This window comes from Astatotilapia calliptera, chromosome 6 (genome assembly GCF_964374335.1).
Source record: "Astatotilapia calliptera chromosome 6, fAstCal68.1, whole genome shotgun sequence".
Lineage (NCBI taxonomy): Eukaryota > Metazoa > Chordata > Actinopteri > Cichliformes > Cichlidae > Astatotilapia > Astatotilapia calliptera.
This window is the reverse complement of record NC_137427.1, coordinates 19,312,215-19,331,056: the sequence shown is the minus strand read 5'-3', so window position 1 is coordinate 19,331,056 and position 18,842 is coordinate 19,312,215. Positions and strand designations below refer to the sequence as shown.

Genomic DNA, 18,842 nt, shown 5'->3' with positions numbered 1-18,842 from the left:
GGATTACCACCACAGCAGGCACCAACCACCTTGCGGCCGCAGCTCAATGCAGCAGCTTCGGCAATGGAGACGCTGAACATGGTCCATTCGGACTCAATGTCCCCAGTCTCCCTCGGAATGCTGTTGAAGCTCTGCCGGAGGTGTGCGTTGAAGATCTCGCGGACTGGGGCCTCTGCTAGACGTTCCCAGCACACCCTCACTACGCGTTTAGGTGCACCAGGTCTGTCCAGCGTCTTCCCCCGCCACCTGATCCAACTCACCACCAGGTGGTGATCAGTTGACAGCTCAGCCCCTCTCTTTACCCGAGTGTCCAGAACATATGGTCGCAGGTCTGCTGATACGATTACAAAATCGATCATCGACCTACGGCCTAGAGCGTCCTGGTGCCACGTGCACTTATGGACACTCTTATGTTCGAACAGGGTGTTCGTTATGGCCAAACTGTGATTAGCACAGAAGTCTAATAACAGAGCACCTCTCGGGTTCAGATCAGGGAGGCCGTTCCTCCCAATCACGCCCCTCCCGGTCTCGCTGTCGTTACCCACGTGAGCATTGAAGTCTCCCAGCAGGACAACAGAGTCTCCAGGTGGAGCACCCTCCAGCAACCCCCCCCCCAGGGACTCTAAGAAGGCTGGGTACTCTGAACTGCCACTTGGCGCATAAGCGCAGATGACAGTCAGGACCCGTTCCCCGACCCTAAGGCGCAGGGAACAAACCCTCTCGTCCACCGGGAAAAACCCCAACGTACCGGCAGCAAGCCGAGGGGATATTAGGATACCCACCCCAGCCCGCCGCCTCTCACCAAGGGCAACTCCAGACTGAGACAGAGTCCAGCCCCTCTCCAGGAGACTGGTTCCAGAGCCCAAGCCATGTGTAGAGGTGAGCCCGACTATATCTAGCCGGTACCTCTCAACCTCACGCACTAACTCAGGCTCCTTCCCCACCAGAGAGGTGACATTCCATGTCCCTATTGCCAGTCTTGGCAGCCGGGGGTCAGTCCGCCAGGGCCTCCGCTCCTGGCCGCCACCCGGCACACAATGCACCCGACCCCTATGGCGCCTCCTGCGGGTGGTGGGCCTGCGGGAGGATGGGCCCATGTCTCCTCTTCGGGCTGTGCCCGGCCGGGCCCCATGTACTAAGGCCCGGCCACCAGACGCTCGCCCTCGGGCACCCTCCCCGGGCCTGGCTCCAGGGCGAGGCCCCGGTAACCCTATCCCGGGCAGGGTAAACTGTTCCCTCGGTGTCCTTTTCATAAGGGTCTTATGAATCGCTCTTTGTCTGGTCCCTCACCCAGGGCCAATTTGCCATGGGAGACCCTACCAGGGGGCAAAAGCCCCCAGACAACATAGCCCCTGGGATCCCTGTGACACACAAACCCCTCCACCACGATAAGGTAGCGATTCAAGGAGGAGTAAAAAATCCCAGTCTGCAATTAATACAATACAAAATACTACATAGAGTGCACTATACAGGTCATCGGATGTTCAAGATGGGCTTCACATCTTCCAACAACTGCTCACACTGTCAAGGCAATACACCAGACAATTACATTCACGCTCTTTGGTTCTGTCCACCATTGCAGAAGTTTTGGCGCAAGATATGTGAAGACTTATCAAAGTGTCTGAAATGTAACATTCCAACTTCCCCCTTAGTGTGTTTGTTGGGCAGCTTAGATAATGTCACTTCAGAAAAGAATATAGCCCATATGGTTTTCACTGCCCTATGCATAGCCAAGAAAACAGTCCTCATGAACTGGAAAAATAAAAACAATCTTAATTCTAACCAATATAGAAATTATCTATTAGATTACATTAGTCTTGATACAGCCTCTGCCACCACATCAGATCAATTGCTCTGGGCTCCTTTGATCAGCTCCATCACCTAGTGGGGGTGGGGGGTCATAGTTTGGTCCCGCCTTCACTGTTGTGATTGGTGTGGGGGTAGGGACAGGCTTAGGGCGTCGGGGGGTTCCCCGGAGGCATCTTCCTTTGGGGGCTCAACCCGGGGTAGCGGTCATGTCCGGTTGGGGGCTCTGTTGGCTCTCAGGTGACTGTTTCCTCGTGGCTGCGTGCAGCGGGGCTAGGGGAGGGTCTGTGCTGATGGACGTGGGTTACTGACCTGGTAGCCTGTCTGCCCCTGGGTGGGTCCGGGATGGGCGTGAGGTTCTGGGGGCGCTCCATCTCTGGGCTGGGGCCCTGGCCGGGCCTCGGGGGCTTGGGTCCTGGTTGGTGTGTTGCCGGGGTTGTGGGCGGGTGGGTGCATGGGGACCCAGCCCTGGAGCAGGGTGCCGCCGGTGCATCGAGCCACCTGGGGGCTCTTCAACTGGTGGGGGAGATTGTCACATCTTGCAGGAACTTTCCTCTCTTCAGGAACTCTCTCTGCAGGAGGGGGAGATACAGGAGAGGTGGAGGAAGATCTCAGCCTGGGCGTTTATTGTCTTATGTAGTCTGGAAGATGAGTGGATGGTGGGGTGGGTGCAGTTTTCTCTGTGGTGGGGTTGGGTGGACTGTCCCGGGCTCTGTGGGGCCGGGGGGCGCTGCTGCGCTGGCCCCCGGTCTGGATGGGCCTGGGCCCCCTTTCCCTTGCGGGTCGCGGAGTATGGGAGTGCCTACTGGGGTCAGCGGGGGAGCTGGCCCCAGGGAGGGGTCACCTGCCCCTCCCTTCCTTCCCTCCCCATCTCCAGCTGCCTCCCTCTTCCCGCTCCACCACAACCACCCACACATGCAGGGCCTTGGAGTAGGGGTATGTCACCAGGGTGCAGAGGAGGCTACCCCCCCCCCCCCCCCTCTGTCCCCTTCTGGCTGCCTCTGCCTCAATTTTATCCAACAACTAAAACATTCACATTACTCACACTCTCATTACACATACATATAGGATCTTGGGGGTGGGCACGATCCAAATTACCATCAGGGTGTACACCTCACCCCTGGCGTCGTTGCCCACCTCTCAATTTTGAATACACGTAGACATTGAGGGCTAGCAGGAGGGACTATGCGCTTACCTGCTGCTCTCTGCCCTCCTGGGTTTTAATTGCACCTTAGAACACACATGCATCAACACTACAATGAGCGGGTGGAGGGAGGTTTGGACTCTTCTCTCACCCGCGTTCTCTGCGGCCTGCTGGAGCGGGGGGGCTAGGAGGAGTTGGCCGTCCGACTGCGGTCTGGAGTGTGGGGCCTCCCTGCTGCTGCGGAGTCGGGGTGGTCTGCCTCTCCCCACCGCAGGGAAAAGGGTAACACCACCTGGGTCTGGGTGCAGTTCCCCCCTCCAGGGGCAAGGGTACGTAGACCCGGTTCGTAGAGTACGCTTGGGGAGTGTGATCGTGTGTACAGCGTCTCTTTATGTCTGTCTCCACGTTGGTTGAGTGTGGAGTAAGTGCATATGAGAGCATGAGGGTGGGAATGGATGTTTGTGTCTGTGTGTGCCTGTATGTCTGTGTCTATATGTCAGGTTGGGTATCAGACGCCACCTCTCTGGGGACATCTCAGGCCCTCCAAGGTTTGGAGGCCTATCTCCACCCACCACCACTTCCCCTGCCAGTGGCGGACTCCCTCAGGTGTCGGTGCGTTGGTGGTTCTTTGTGTCTGGGGATGGGCGTCCGGGTACACACCGGCTCACTCCTTGGCGGCCGCTTATCGGGGCCTGGAGCCTGGGGCTTGCTCGGGCCACTTCGGAGGTGGGGCGCCCCCGGCCTCTCAGTCTGGGGCTCGGTCACTCAGGCACAGCTGGCTGCCGGCGGAGCTCACGGGCGCGTCACTGCAACTCCCCCTGGCTTCTGCTCCGCGGCTGCTGAGTGAGCCCTCATCTGGGACTCTCCTCAGCTCTTACTGGGACAGTGGCGCGGCTGCCCCTCTGTTGGTCTTCCTTGGTCTCTTGTGTTCTGGGGGCCTCTGGATGTCTGGAGTTTTGATCTCCTCCATACCTGCTTCATACCCTGGAGGACGGGGCTGTGGCTCCCCACACTCCCTAGCAGATTGTTACATGGAGAAACCTTTGGAATGCAAGCATGCTGATCCACACAGGTGTACACACGGGTATTCACAGACGCGGACTACAGCTTTCTTGGCTGCTGCCTCAAAGCACATTGTGCGCTGTCTATCTTGCGTGCTGCACAATATCGTTTATTATTTAGTATCTACTGATAGCTAGTTTATTGTGATGGTGCCGTTTTTTTTATTATGTTGCTCTTTGTTGTTTGCTTTCTCTTCTGTTTTTTTTCTCCATACAGGTGACCCAGGTGTTTTGTTTTTTTTTGTTTGTTTTTTTTTTTCTCTTTCTTCCCCCCCTTCTCACCGTCTCTTCTCCCCTTTGGTTTTCTTTCTCTCCCTCTCTTTCTTTCATTCTTTCTCCCTGTCCTATCCCCCAGTCATGTCTGTCCCGTTTGTAGCAACTGAAAATAAAATAAATTCATAATTATAATAAAGGTCAATCAAATGGACCAATATGGCAAGGCTATGATGATCCACTTGGTAAAATAAATCCGCTTGGCATCTTTCTTGGCCTTAAGACAACAATTCTGATGGCTAAAGATCCAAACGGGACACAAAAAAAAAAAAAAAAGATGAAGACTTTATTAAATATTTTTTAAAAGGAATGGACTCTATATTTAGACTTTAATGACACTCCCGGAACGTCAGCTTCTGTCCTATGGGAAGCAGGGAAAGCTGTGATGAGAGGTAAAATAATTTCTTTCTCATCACATGAAAAGAAAGAAGAAAACAAAAATATTCAGGAATTAGAAAAAAACATCAAATCCCTTTAAGAAGCCTACGTGTCACACCAAGATCAGGAAACATTGAGCAAAATACGCAAAACAAAACTAGAATGAAATGAGATAATTAATAAAAAAAACAAAATTCTTAGTACAAAGACTACGCTTACAAAATTATGAACATGGTAATAAATCCGGTCAATTTCTAACAAACCAGCTAAAAATAAATAAAGAAAAAACAACTATATGTGCTGTTCAAGATTTATCTGGGAACACATGATATGACCCGGAAAAAATAAACAACATTTTCAGGGATTTCTATAAAACTTAGTATTTGTCAATATAAAATTGTACTTAGTAGTCAGTATAAGCTTTTAATGATATAAGTTTGCATATGATAGAATACTGCATGATGACCTTTTTATGACTTAGTCTGTTGTCCACTACAAGACTTGTTTTATAAATTCTTTCTCACAGCAATAATAGCTGAACAAGCTGTTATTATTTCACTCCTGCCAGGAAGAGGAGAGCTGGACACTCTTATCTGCACTCCCTAACAAGAAGAGGGGCCACGTCCTTCAGAATCACACACACACACACACACACACACACACACACACACACACACACATACATACGCACTAACATTCTTCTGTCTATGAATAGACGTATTCACTGTCGTATTATTTTTGTATATAAATAAAGACAAGTGCAGGAACAGAGCACACATCACAGGGCCCCCACTCTGGTGTGAGCGTTCTGTGATCGCCCTTGCAAGTAAAAGCTGCAGCGTCTGTGTGTGTCTTCACTCTTAGACTCTCAGCTGAAGAAGTGTCATTTAGAATAAATCTCTTGACATTTATTCACCACAAATAAACCCATCTAAAAACGAAACTGATCAGTTTTTGAACAACATAACGCTTCCAAAATTATTAGACACTCAAACAATGGCACTGGATTCGCCACTGACGCCAGGTGAACTCCAGGAACCCTTGATAAGTGTGCCCAATAATAAAGCTCCAGGTCCAGACGGCTTTCCTGCAGAATTCTACAAAGAATTGTAATTAATTCATTAATTCATCCTGACCAAACTGGTTTCATAAAAGGTAGGCACTCATCAACAAATACACGTAGATTACTTAATTTGATGGACTACTCATACAGTATAAACATCGAAACTACAATATTTTCTTTAGATTCAGAAAAAGCGTTTGATGGAGTTAACTGGAAATTTCTATTTGCAACTTTACACAAATTTGGTTTTGGTGGACGGGGCTATACAATTCCCCAACAGCTTGTGTCAAAACAATAGTGATGTGTCGGTTGCAAACGAAATGGCTCTTAGAGCCGGGTCTTTGACATGAACGACACGAGCCGGCTCCTTATCGCGAGCCATGGTTTGTTTTTTTTCTTTCTCTCACCCTCTCTCTCGCACTTTTTTCCCACTTCACTCCGTATGCGAGCCTTGTGCTTTGTGCTGGGCAGAGGGGGGAGGGGCGGTAGTTACACTCTTAGTAGCACAGGAACAGAGCAGGAGGGAGAGAGAGAGAAACAGAGCCAGGGACAACAATGTCACATTAGAAAGGTATAGTAATCATCCACAACTATTTTCAGTTGCGGATGATAAACGATTCAGAAAGTTTATTCATGCAGGTCCATATGACAGAGAATATGAATCTTCTTTTTGTTTTCATATTTTAATTTATATTTAATTGTGTTGTGGTTTGCAGCGTTTTGTGTTATTTCATTTTAAAAGGAAAAAGCTGAAAATTTAAATAGTTAAAAGTTGAACTGTGACTAGTTGGTTTTTGTGTTATATGATTTATTTATTACATTTTATGTGGAGTGAATAAATAAAAGTATATTTATGGTGGCCCCTAGAGACAAAACACGTAAAAACTTCAAAACACGTACAAACTCCAAAACACGTAAAAACTCCAAAGCAAGTACAAAACACAACAGAAGTGCTCCAGGATGCTAGGCCCAGTGTTGAGCTTTTGTTACCTAGAGGCTACACAAGCCAACAAGTACCAACGACTGGATTTGGTGTGTGGTAGTAACAGGTAAATGAAATTTTTTTTTTAATTTTTTGAATATATATATGAGTGCTTGTGTATAAATACACAAACAATACACATATGCTTTCAATCTTGTAAATTAAGTGATCTAGTAGCTCTGCTTTGGAAGTTCAGTTAACGCTAGAAATGTGTTTTGGAGTTTGTATGTGCTTTGTCTCTAGGGGCCACTGTATATATTTATATATAAACATATATAAATAAAACCACTTTTTTTACATTAGTAATTCCTTTTGTGCATAATTTTATATTATTGTTAATAATAAATTAATTAAAGCAACAAAACAACCTGAAGAGCCGGTTCTTTTTAGTGATCCGAGCCGAAAGAGCCGGAAATCCCATCACTACAAAACAAATGACCAGACATCCTCCAGCTTCTGTCTCCTGAGGGGCACCAGGCAGGGATGCCCACTCTCCCCTTGACTGTTTGCAATTTTTAATGAACCACTAGCAGCAGCAATTAGACAGAATACAGTAATTAAGGGCATAAAATGCAAGAACGTGGAACATAAAATCAGCCTTTATGCGGATGATGTGTTACTTTTAAAGAAAGTAGAAGGCGATCTGGCTAGATGCAAAGGTCTAACCATATCACTCATGGGAAGGGTTGCCACTATAAAAATGATGGTCTTACTAAAAATAAATTATTTATTTTCAATGATCCCAACTAAACCTCCTGGGTTTTATGTGGCTCCCCACACCCTCTAGCAGATCATTACATGAAGGAACCTTTTAAATACAAGCGCGCTCATACTCACAAGTGTGCTCACAGACACAAACTACACCCTTTTTGGCTCCTACCTCAAAGCACACTATGCGCTATCGATTCTACGTGCTGCACAATAATATTCAATATTTAGTATTTACTGTTATATTCACATAGATCATCACGAGGATGTTGTTTATTATATTGCTCTCTCTTTTTTTGCTTTCTTTCTCTTTTTCTTTCTTAACAGGTGATCCAGGTGATTGATATATGTATTTTTTGTCTGTTTGTTTTGTTGGTTTTTGCCCTTTATCACCGTTCCTCTTCTCCGCTGTTTTTCTTTCCCTCTTTCTTTTTCCCTTTTCTTTCGCCCAGTCATGTCTGTCCCATGTGTAGCAAGTGAAAATAAAATAAAATAAACAATAAAAGCAAAGGTGAATCAAATAGACCAATATGGCAAGGCCGGGATGGTCCATTTGGTAAAGTAAATCCATTGGGCATCTTTCTTTGACTTTAGACAATAATTCTGATGACAAAAGAACCAAACGGGACAGGCGGGGGGGAATTAAAAAATAAATAAATAAATAAAAGGTAGACTGCAACCTCAGCAGAATATACTTTCATGAAAGCTACAGCCCAAAATAATGCAACACTGAAAGCTAGCTTTGTTGTGGCTGGAGAAATGGCCCAAGTTTCAAAGTATTTCTTGGAGGGTGCATTTTTTAGGTGCTGCATGCAAAAGGTGAGCAGGTAAGGCCCAAACACTACACTTGCTACATTCTTTTTGAAAGCTATAAATTTACAGTTGTGTATTTTTTCATAATACACATCAGACAATTGAAGTGTGCAACTGTCAAGACTGCAAAAAACACAACCGAGGGTAACGCTATGTTCCTAGTAACTTAATACAGAGATGTTTTTGACTGATACTCTACTTAAGTATCATCTGGAAATAAACTTTGCTCTTGATGTCTAGACAGTCACAAAACATCACACCAATAGAAAACAACCACAGAATGAACGGTTTCATTCAACTAGCCAATCATGACTTGCATTTCCTTAAATGGAAAAGTTTGTGCAGGCAACACCCAAGAGTCAAGAAAGATGCCAGTTTTAGTGTCTTTTTGCTGCAAGTCATCAAACATGGAGAGGCTTCACACCCTTCTTGTCCTTCTTTTAGGTAATACTTTAGTACTTTTAATAAACTATTTATTATACTGATTCTATTTGGCAATCTACATTCACTTCTGTACTCAACAGCTACAAGCATTTAGTATGATAAAAAAAACACTGCCGACATTTGCTGTTGTGTTTGTATTTCAGGACATCGTTGGATTTTTGGATCAGTAGTGAATGTGACAGTGGGATCAGGAGAAAACATTACTCTGTACTGTGACTGTAAAATATTGACTGATGAAATTATTATGTGGTACAGAAACTGTACACATGAAAATCAGCCTCCTCTTGTTCTAGAAAAAGAAAAGGATCCATTCAAACCCACCAGTGGCCATGCAACTCTAGTGAATTTGCTACCTCGCTTCCATTTTGTAGAAAACCAGTCCTCTAGTTCCTATGATCTACTGATCATGAATACTTCTGATACTGATGAGGGCCTCTATTACTGTGGAACTGAGCGGTCACAATCAGTTGGTGGAAATAAACACAAATATATTTACGGATATAGCAATGCTACAACACGGATCCGATTCAGTAAGTACTCTTCTATTCTTCAATTTTTTTTTAAATAATGCCTTTGCCTATGACAAATAAGAGAGTGTGCTCTTGTATTTAGTGGAAATTATATTCGATGGTGCAACATAACCCTCTTGAGGTTGCACCGAGCTTAAACTACATATACAGTAATAGAATATGTATATAAATATGGTTTATTTGAACAAGTTGAAAGTCAAAAGCAAAACAACTTGTGCTAGACAGTAAAATGAAGGAGGCTAGAAGGAAAAATGCCGATGCTAATTATGTGATTATTTTATTATTTTTGCTATTTTAATTTTAAAAGGCCATCAAATACTAAAATTTTAAATACATTTTATACACATGTGCAGGTTAAATACCCCACGGATAGCTGCACTGCTGTGTATTGTGCACATAATGGCAATGTTGACTCATTATTAGCAAAGAAGAGCTTTTTATGAAAAACACCTTTGTGGTATAAAAGCAGAAAAAAATGGTTGCTATGTGTTTAATCTCTTTAAATAGCTGTTATCTGGTACTGATGTATGAGATTTGTGTAAAAGAGAAGTATAAAAATATACAAAGAGCTAACTGAAACAGTTTGTGAACAATTTAGAGGCCAGTGAACAAATTTCAACTGATCACCCAACTCTACAAGACTGCAGCATATGTTGGAAGCTGCTGTTCATCCTGTGTCCAACTTTTGCTGTTCTGTCCTCTCTACTTATCTCCCTTCTTGTTCATCGCCTCTGCCAGAAAACAGGTAAATACTAAATGAAGTAGTTTTATTCACTGGATCCTTTACTTAATTCCATGACTTAGTTTTGTGATTGGTTCTATATGCAATATCAATTTTTTTTCTGAAGTCTAAAAGGACTTTTAATTACACAATAAAGCTTCACATACAATTGCTACTAAAGTCATTTGTAATGTTAGATGTTATTGTTTAATAATGTTGTATTCCTTTTTGTGGCTAAAAGATGATCAGCCCAGATTTGAAACCAGTGGGCAAACAAGAAGGAATCAGGTAAATTACATCAGTATCAAATTTGATTTTTATATGTGTATTGTTTTAGATTATTTTTTTAGTCACTTTCATAATTCATTCCCTCTCAATTTTTTCTTTCCCTAAACAAACCAAATGTACAGGGTGGGCCATTTATATGGATACACCGTAATAACATGGGAATGGTTGGTGATATTAAAGTCCAAACAAAGAGAAACTTGTAAATAACTCATGAAAGAATAAAGCTACGTTGAAACCAAGCACACCATTGTTTTTCTTGTGACATTACCAATAAGTTTGATGTGTCACATGGCCCTCTTCCTATTGAAAAAACAAAAGTTGTATCCAAGATGGCCGACTTCTAAATGGCCACCATGGTCACCACCCATCTTGAGGAGTTTGCCCCCTCACATATACTAATGTGCCACAAACAGGACTTTAATATCACCAACCATTCCCATTTTATTACGGTGTATCCATATAAATGGCCCACCCTGTATAATGTCTGCAGTGAGTTATATGTATATGCAATATATGCAGACTTTGTATCTCTGATAATTACTCATCATAAACAGCATTCTATTTATTTTCTGCAGCAACAATCGCAAATAATAATTTGACATTATATTAACTTCTGTACCTACTTACCTATACATCATACCCTGTGTAGACATTAAAAAAAAAATCTTCCCTGGTATAGTGCCATGAAATTAGACTGTGAGCAACAAAATCCAGCAATGATAAATAAATACTTATATACACACGTAAGATGTGAACTACAGTGAATAATTTTAGGTGGTTAAGATTACTTTAAAGCTACCTGCTAGAAATGGTAGCCAAGTACTCACTGAGGAAGGAGGGAGGAGATTATTAAGCATAACAGAAAAGTACAGCTGTCTGGGTTAGGGTTAGGGTCGTCAGCATAGCAATGATAGGAAAATGACACAGGGGTAACTTATAAACTGAGCACAGAAGCGATCTAAGGATTGAGCCTTGAGGGACCACATCTATACAGGGTGGTTTATATTAATAACATACAGCTATTTATTTAAATTTGGTAATGTCTATCAAATCAGTATGAATAGCATTTGAGAGCAGTGTCAGAGATGCCAACCCAGTTTTATAATCTGTCAATCAAAATAGCATGACTATTGGTGAAAAACTGTGCACCTGAGTCAAATGGAATATTTGACTTTATCCAAACTCAAAAGAATATTGTCAGTAATTTTTAGTAATATTGTTTCAGTGTTTTCAGTACCCAGATTGGAATTTATTAAATATTGTTTTCCTTAACCGATCCAAGAGAAAGAGCGATAGAAGAGTGATCTCAAGATTTTTTTAAATGATGGGATCTAGCGAGGGTTTTGTTATTAAAAGGGAAAATGCTGGTTGTTACAAACGTGAGGCTTCACCTTCGTAATTCTGACCAGAAAAATGTGAGTGAGTGCTAAGCATCTGATTATGACTGTAAACAACAAATGTCCCCTCACAGGATGAAGATGTGTTTTATGCTACAGTGGAAACCCGTCAAGCAGCACACAAATCAAAGAAGATAACCTATAGTTCTGACATCTGCACCTATTCTGCTATCAACACCTCTGGCATATAGATTTAACAGTATTTCATGTTGTGAATTTGTCAGCTTTCTTAGCTTTACCACAAGAATTGACAAGCGCTGGCCTTTTGCCGTTATGGAGAAGTTACCTCACTGAAAGATGAAGCAACTTGATTATTTGCAACATTGCAATAGGCCTGTGCTCAGAAACGGCCCTAACCAATCTGGCGCCCTAGGCAAGATTTTAGGTGGCGCCCCCCTACATCAGCAGTGTAGTGTAATGTTGTAACAAATAATATTTCTATTAAATAAGCTTTACTTTGCATTTTAATTAACGTGGGATTATTTTTTGTATTTAGAAATAATAGTACCAACTTTTTTTTTTTTCAACATTTGTGGCACTGGCGTGGCGCCCCCTGATGGACGGCGCCCTTAGCATTTGCCTATACGGCCTATGCCACGGGCCGGCCCTGCCTGTGCTGCTGGAGTGTTTCTTCTTAACTAAACTTTTTTCACTCTCTGTGTTTTGTACTTTGCATTTAGTCGTTTGTTATTATTAATCTTTTTTCCTGTCTTCCTCACCTTGTATCCTACTGGTTGTGCCAGATTGCTCCCCATCCCTGAACCTGGTTCTGCTGGAGCTTTTTCCCTGTTAGGGGAATTTCACCTGCCTACATTAGTGCTTGTTCATTGAAGGTGATCTGATTTTTTTGTGTTTTCTCTGCATTATAGAAGCGTCTTTACCTTACAATGTAAAGTGCCCTGAGGTGACAGTTGTTTTGTTTGGCACCATGTAAATAAATTTGAATTGAATACTAAAATGTGATTTTATTTGTGATGTGACACTGTTTGCAGTGTCTGTTGTTTTGTGGTATAATTAGTAGTATAAGTAATAAACATGAAAAGGAACACGTACATGAAATAAATGCTACACTTAAGAGTTTTTTGTTCTTATTTATAACAAAATTCCTTCCGTCAGTTGGTGCAGGGTCTTTGGCACTCTATATCAAGCATTTCTTAGCATTAAAATCATGAACTAACTACACAAGATAGTAATCATATATACATTTTGCTATATATATATGTATATATATATATATATTTATTTATTTTAAATTGTTAATATTGTATTATTAATAATATTTTAAATGAAGTTCGACAAAGACCTCAGCCTGTCACGGTCTGGCTAGGGCAGACCGTATGTTGCAGGGAAGGACTCAAGCACAGACCGAAATGAGATATGAATAACAAAACAAGCCGTTTATTAAGGCAAGAAACGAGGGTACAAAATAATAGGGAATTGATGAAAACTAAACAATGACCTAAACTGGGTGAACTAAAACGAAACATACAAAACTCTAAACATAACGAACTGACAGGGATACCTGGAGCGGAGACATAGGAACAACGGAGCAGTACAACGGACGACCTGACAAAGAATGACTGAGAACACACAGACTAAATGGACACAGGAGGATAATGAGGGAAGTGGCAACACATGGGAACCCAGCTGACACATGAACATAATTACGTCACAGGGGGAGAGTAACTGAACATGATGAACACAGACACACCCGACCTCTTCACAATAAAACAGGAAACACAGTGAGATATAGACATGACAACCTGAACTGACAACATAAGCCACAGACATGAAATACATGAAAAGCAGGGGAGACTTAACATAGTGGAAACATGAGGGGAAAATAACTAGAAACACCTAGGCATGATAGACTTAACATAGTGGAAACACGAGGGGAAAATAACTAGAAACACCTAGGCATGATAGACTTAACATAGTGGGAACACGAGGGGTAAAATGAACTGGAAACAACTAGGCATGATAACGATGAACTTAGGAAACCTGAAGGCTACATAAACTAAACACAAAACGCTGGGTCAGCAGACCCAGGATCATGACAGAGCCCCCCCTTCAAGGGCGGATTCCAGACGCCCAAAACCCCGAAAAGACAAAACCAAAAGACAACCCACCGAGGGCGGGCGGCGGGGGCCCAGGACGGAGGGCCAGAAACAAGGCCACAAAACCAAAATGTCCACCAAAAGCACAGGAGCGCAGGGAACAGTTCATGACTCCTCAGGGGGCCGACCCGGAGGGTGACGGCCCAGAAATTCATAGTTCAGTTGATCAGGGGGCCGGCCCGGGGGCCGACGGCACAGGAGTTCATCGCCAAACAGTTCAGGTGGCCTACCTGGACGACAGCAGCACAAGAGTTCACATGGTTCAGGCGGCCGACCAGGAGGCCAACGGTCCAGTAGCCCATAGTCCACGAGCTCAGGGGGCCGACCCGGAGGCCGACAGCATAGCAGGTCATAGTTCCAAGGTTCAGGGGGCCGACCCGGAGGTCGCGAGCACCACAGGTCACAGTTCAACAGCTCAGGCGGCCGACCCCGATGGCAACAATGTCCAGCTAATGGCCCGGAAAGCGGCCGGCGATTCCAAGGGGCAAAACGCGGCTTGGGCGGCGGCAACACAGCTGCAGGACCAGGCGAGGCCGACACAGAAGCAGAGGCTGAAGCTTGACCAGGCGACGGCGAAGCAGGAGCTGAGGCCGAGGCTGGACCAGACAAGGCAGAAGCAAAAGCCGGACCAGGCGAAGAGGAAGACTCTGACGAAGCCGGACCAGACGAAGAGGAAGACACGGAAGCCGGACCAGACGAAGAGGAAGACACGGAAGCCGGACCAGACGAAGATAAGATAAGATAAGATAACCTTTATTAGTCCCACACGTGGGAAATTTGTTTTGTCACAGCAGGAAGTGGACAGTGCAAAAGTTATGAGGCAAAAATTAGAACACAATAAGAATAAATACAGTACACAACTGTACAGAATAGAATAAAATAAAATACTATATACAGTAGAATAAAATAAAATAAATATACAATAAGATAAAAATAGAATACAAATACAAATACTATATACAACTGAGTAAAAATACAACGATGACAGAAAGGATTATTGCACTTAGTATTATTGCATATGTATGGATGTGTGTGCTTGATCAGTTAAAGTCTTTATTATGGAGTCTGACAGCAGTGGGGAGGAAAGACCTGCGAAATCTCTCCGTCCCACACCGTGGGTGCCGCAGTCTCCCACTGAAGGAGCTGCTCAGTGCTGTCACAGAAGAAGACACGGAAGCCGGACCAGACGAAGATGAAGATGAAGACACGGAGGCCGGACCAGACGAGGCTGAAGACACGGAGGCCGCAGCAGACGAGGCTGAAGACACGGAGGCCGCAGCAGACGAAGCACAGGCTGGAGCTGCAGCAGGCGAAGCACAGGCTGGAGCTGCAGCAGGCGAAGCACAGGCTGGAGCTGCAGCAGGCGAAGCACAGGCTGGAGCTGCAGCAGACGAAGCACAGGCTGGAGCTGCAGCAGACGAAGCACAGGCTGGAGCTGCAGCAGACGTGGACGAGGCTGCCGGTGGAGCAGCTGGTGGCTGAACGGGCCCCTCGGACCCTCCAGCAGAGACAGGAGGCTGTACGGGCCCCTCGGACCCCCCAGCGGAGACAGGAGGCTGAACGGGCCCCTCGGACCCTCCAGCGGAGACAGGAGGCTGAACGGGCCCCTCGGACCCTCCAGCTGACGAGGCATGAGGCTGGGCGGGCCCCTCGGGCCCTCCAGCTGTCGAGGCATGACCAGCAGGTGTAGAGACCACCGGCTGGACAGAAGGCTGAGCAGGTGATGGAGCAAATGACTGAGCTGCACAGTGGGTTAAGGGCTGGGCTAACGGAAGCACAGGAATGTAAGCTACGGACCGGGCTGCTAACAGAGCTAATGACTGAGCTAATGACTGAAAGGCATGCAGTAGCGATGGCGGTGTGGATCGCAGACTGAATTCTCCTGAGCCCTCAGTAGAGACAGGGACGGGTGCAGGAGCATGCCGGACACTAGCCACTCCCACCCGAGGAGTAGGTACGGGTGCGGAGACGGGCTGTATCCTGGCTGCCCTCACCCTGGGGACCGGAACAGGTACCGGCAACGGCTGGGCAACTGCCCTTCCCACCCGAGGAGCAGGTACGGGTGCAGAAAGGGTCAGAGCCTCAGCCGGCCTGGAAACCAGAGCCAACTGGGCCTCAGTCTCCCCCACCCGAGGAACAGACACGGGTGCAGAGGTACGCTGGGCCCGAGTTGCCCCGGGAGGAGAAACACGAGCAGGAACGGGAGTAGGCTCAGAAAAAACAGTCGCAGAAACGGCAGGCTCAGGGTCAACACATACAGGGTCGACAAAAACGGATCTATCAAAAATGAACCCGCCGTCCACTTCATGTTTAGCAGTCTTAGCATTTGCAGTCCTAGTTTTAACAGCTTTCGAAATCCGTGGGTTAGTGGTAGCAAAGCGGGTTGACTCAGGGATAACTGAAACGGACCTGACAGAACCTGAACAGACGGAAGCGGAACCGAGTGTGTTTGTCCTGGTAGCGTGATTAACAGTCTTTCCCTTAACCGTATGTGCAGGCTTAGGTGAGCGGGAATTGTCTTTCATCCCTCCCTGTGTAGAGGGAGTAAAACAAAACGGATCCTCCCAGTCCACGTCGTCATCCATAAGGGAAATTCCCCATGGATCGGAAGTGAGCCGATTGTTGTTAGCATCAGACGGGACGTGAGGGTAATAGTCATTGTTACTCACCACCGTGAGCTCGGCATTGTCCAGTTTATGGCGACGGGCGCGCCGCTTCCTTCGAGTGGAGGAAGCCGGCGGAGCGAGCGACTGAGCCCCCGGTGCACAACACGGCGACAACGAGGCTGGAGCGTGAGCGCCTGTAGCCACGCGAAAAACTCCCACCTGAAGCGGACGAGGTTTGGAAACAGGCGGGGACTTACGGCAGCTCTTGGGACCTCCGAGAGCCAGCCGAGTCCCGTGGAAAATGCACTCATAGTCGGGGGCGCGCCACGGCTTCCAGCGGAGCTCCTCCTCCAGCTGGGCGAAGGCTGCCTCCCGACGCTCGTAAAGCTCGCGGTCTGCTGAGTCCATAGTGGTCAGGTCGTACTGTCACGGTCTGGCTAGGGCAGACCGTATGTTGCAGGGAAGGACTCAAGCGCAGACCGAAATGAGATATGAATAACAAAACAAGCCGTTTATTAAGGCAAGAAACGAGGGTACAAAATAATAGGGAATCGATGAAAACTAAACAATGACCTAAACTGGGTGAACTAAAACGAAACATACAAAACTCTAAACATAACGAACTGACAGGGATACCTGGAGCGGAGACATAGGAACAACGGAGCAGTACAACGGACGACCTGACAAAGAATGACTGAGAACACACAGACTAAATGGACGCAGGAGGATAATGAGGGAAGTGGCAACACATGGGAACCCAGCTGACACATGAACATAATTACGTCACAGGAGGAGAGTAACTGAACATGATGAACACAGACACACCCGACCTCTTCACAATAAAACAGGAAACACAGTGAGATATAGACATGACAACCTGAACTGACAACATAAGCCACAGACATGAAATACATGAAAAGCAGGGGAGACTTAACATAGTGGAAACACGAGGGGAAAATAACTAGAAACACCTAGGCATGATAGACTTAACATAGTGGGAACACGAGGGGTAAAATGAACTGGAAACAACTAGGCATGATAACGATGAACTTAGGAAACCTGAAGGCTACATAAACTAAACACAAAACGCTGGGTCAGCAGACCCAGGATCATGACACAGCCATCATGAAATGTAGTCTGTGTGATCATTAAGCTATACAGGAATTCCACACCGACATGAGTATCAGTTACCTGACAAACAGATCCGCTTGTGGCTACAAACAAAAACTAGGCTCATGAAAATCACTTTCTTCAAGAGTTAACTATTATCCAAGCATGAAGCCTTGAATGCTTATACAGAAAAAACAGACATTAGACCTAATGAGGTTGCACTTCCCTCTGAATGAGTCTCATTTACAGTGTTTCTTTCATCACTAATTAGTTGACTAGTGTTCATGAATTGATAACAAAAACATTTTAAATTGGTAATTAGATTTGTAAAAGCTTTCAACACAGAAACAAAAATGTTACTGCAGAACTTAGTCATTTCTGCAGTAACCTTGGGCATTTTAACATGAGACTTTACAACACACAGGCCCCAGAGTTTTTGAGAATTAACACATACATACTAAAATACCTCCTGTTGTATAACATATTTAAACACCAGGTATAGATATATTGCATCTTATGTAATGGTTAGCACTGTTTGCAATATAAGCTCTGTTCTTTTTTTTTCTTCTTTTTTTTGACAAACTACTGATGTCATAGCTGTCGGAGTCAGAGGCTTACATGGATTGCTGTTTTTGGTTGCCTGCTTGAAATCATCTTGTATAAAAGTTACTGTAGCATTGCACGTTGTGCCATGGGTTCCCCAGTTTCACACATTGTGGCCAACTTGTACATGGAAGATGTGGAAAAGAAGGCTCTGTTATCCTACCCTGAAAAACCACTGGTCATTGGTTCAGGTATGTGGATGACACCTGGGTGAAAATCAAATCGCAGGACATACCGCAATTCACTAATCACATTAACTCGGTGAACCAGCACGTCAAATTCACCAGAGAGACTATGAAAAGTGGCAGGTTAGCCTTCTGAGACTATGAGATTTCTATAAGTAATGGGGGTCATCTAGTCTATCCTGTCCTAGCCTATCAGTCTATTTACACCTACAAGCCACTCTTTCAGTAATGACAATGTGCACATCCTGCACAACGAGGAATGCTGGTTTGAGCATAGAACAAGGGGACCACTTATCTGCAAAACGAATGAGTCGAGTAGAGGACCTAAGGTTACTTGTTTCACCATTTTACAATGCTTTGACTGCATCCATTCCCCAACTCTCTATGAATGGTATTCATGGCCACTGATCAATTGTCATTAATCAGTAGTCTTTGATCAGTGGTTGTTGATTAGTGGTCATGACAATTTGTATATTACTGATCATGAAACTGACCTCATGGCCCATTGTTCATTCAGTGGTGAAGTTGTTCATTCAGTGGTAGTTTCAGTCATTGTGCAAATGCACTGTTTACAACAAAGGCTGTGGAAACCTGCAGTCAGCTGAGACTGAAG

General features: G+C 45.1%; 1 long non-coding RNA gene across 1 annotated transcript; it reads left to right on the top strand.

The window, feature by feature from the left end:
• Positions 1–8,572: 8,572 nt before the first annotated feature.
• LOC145429446 (uncharacterized) lies at positions 8,573–12,813 on the top strand. Its single transcript, XR_013909675.1, has 5 exons — positions 8,573–8,672; positions 8,816–9,202; positions 9,801–9,947; positions 10,165–10,211; positions 11,683–12,813. It is a non-coding gene; the product is annotated as an uncharacterized LOC145429446 (long non-coding RNA).
• The last annotated feature ends 6,029 nt before the right edge of the window (positions 12,814–18,842 follow it).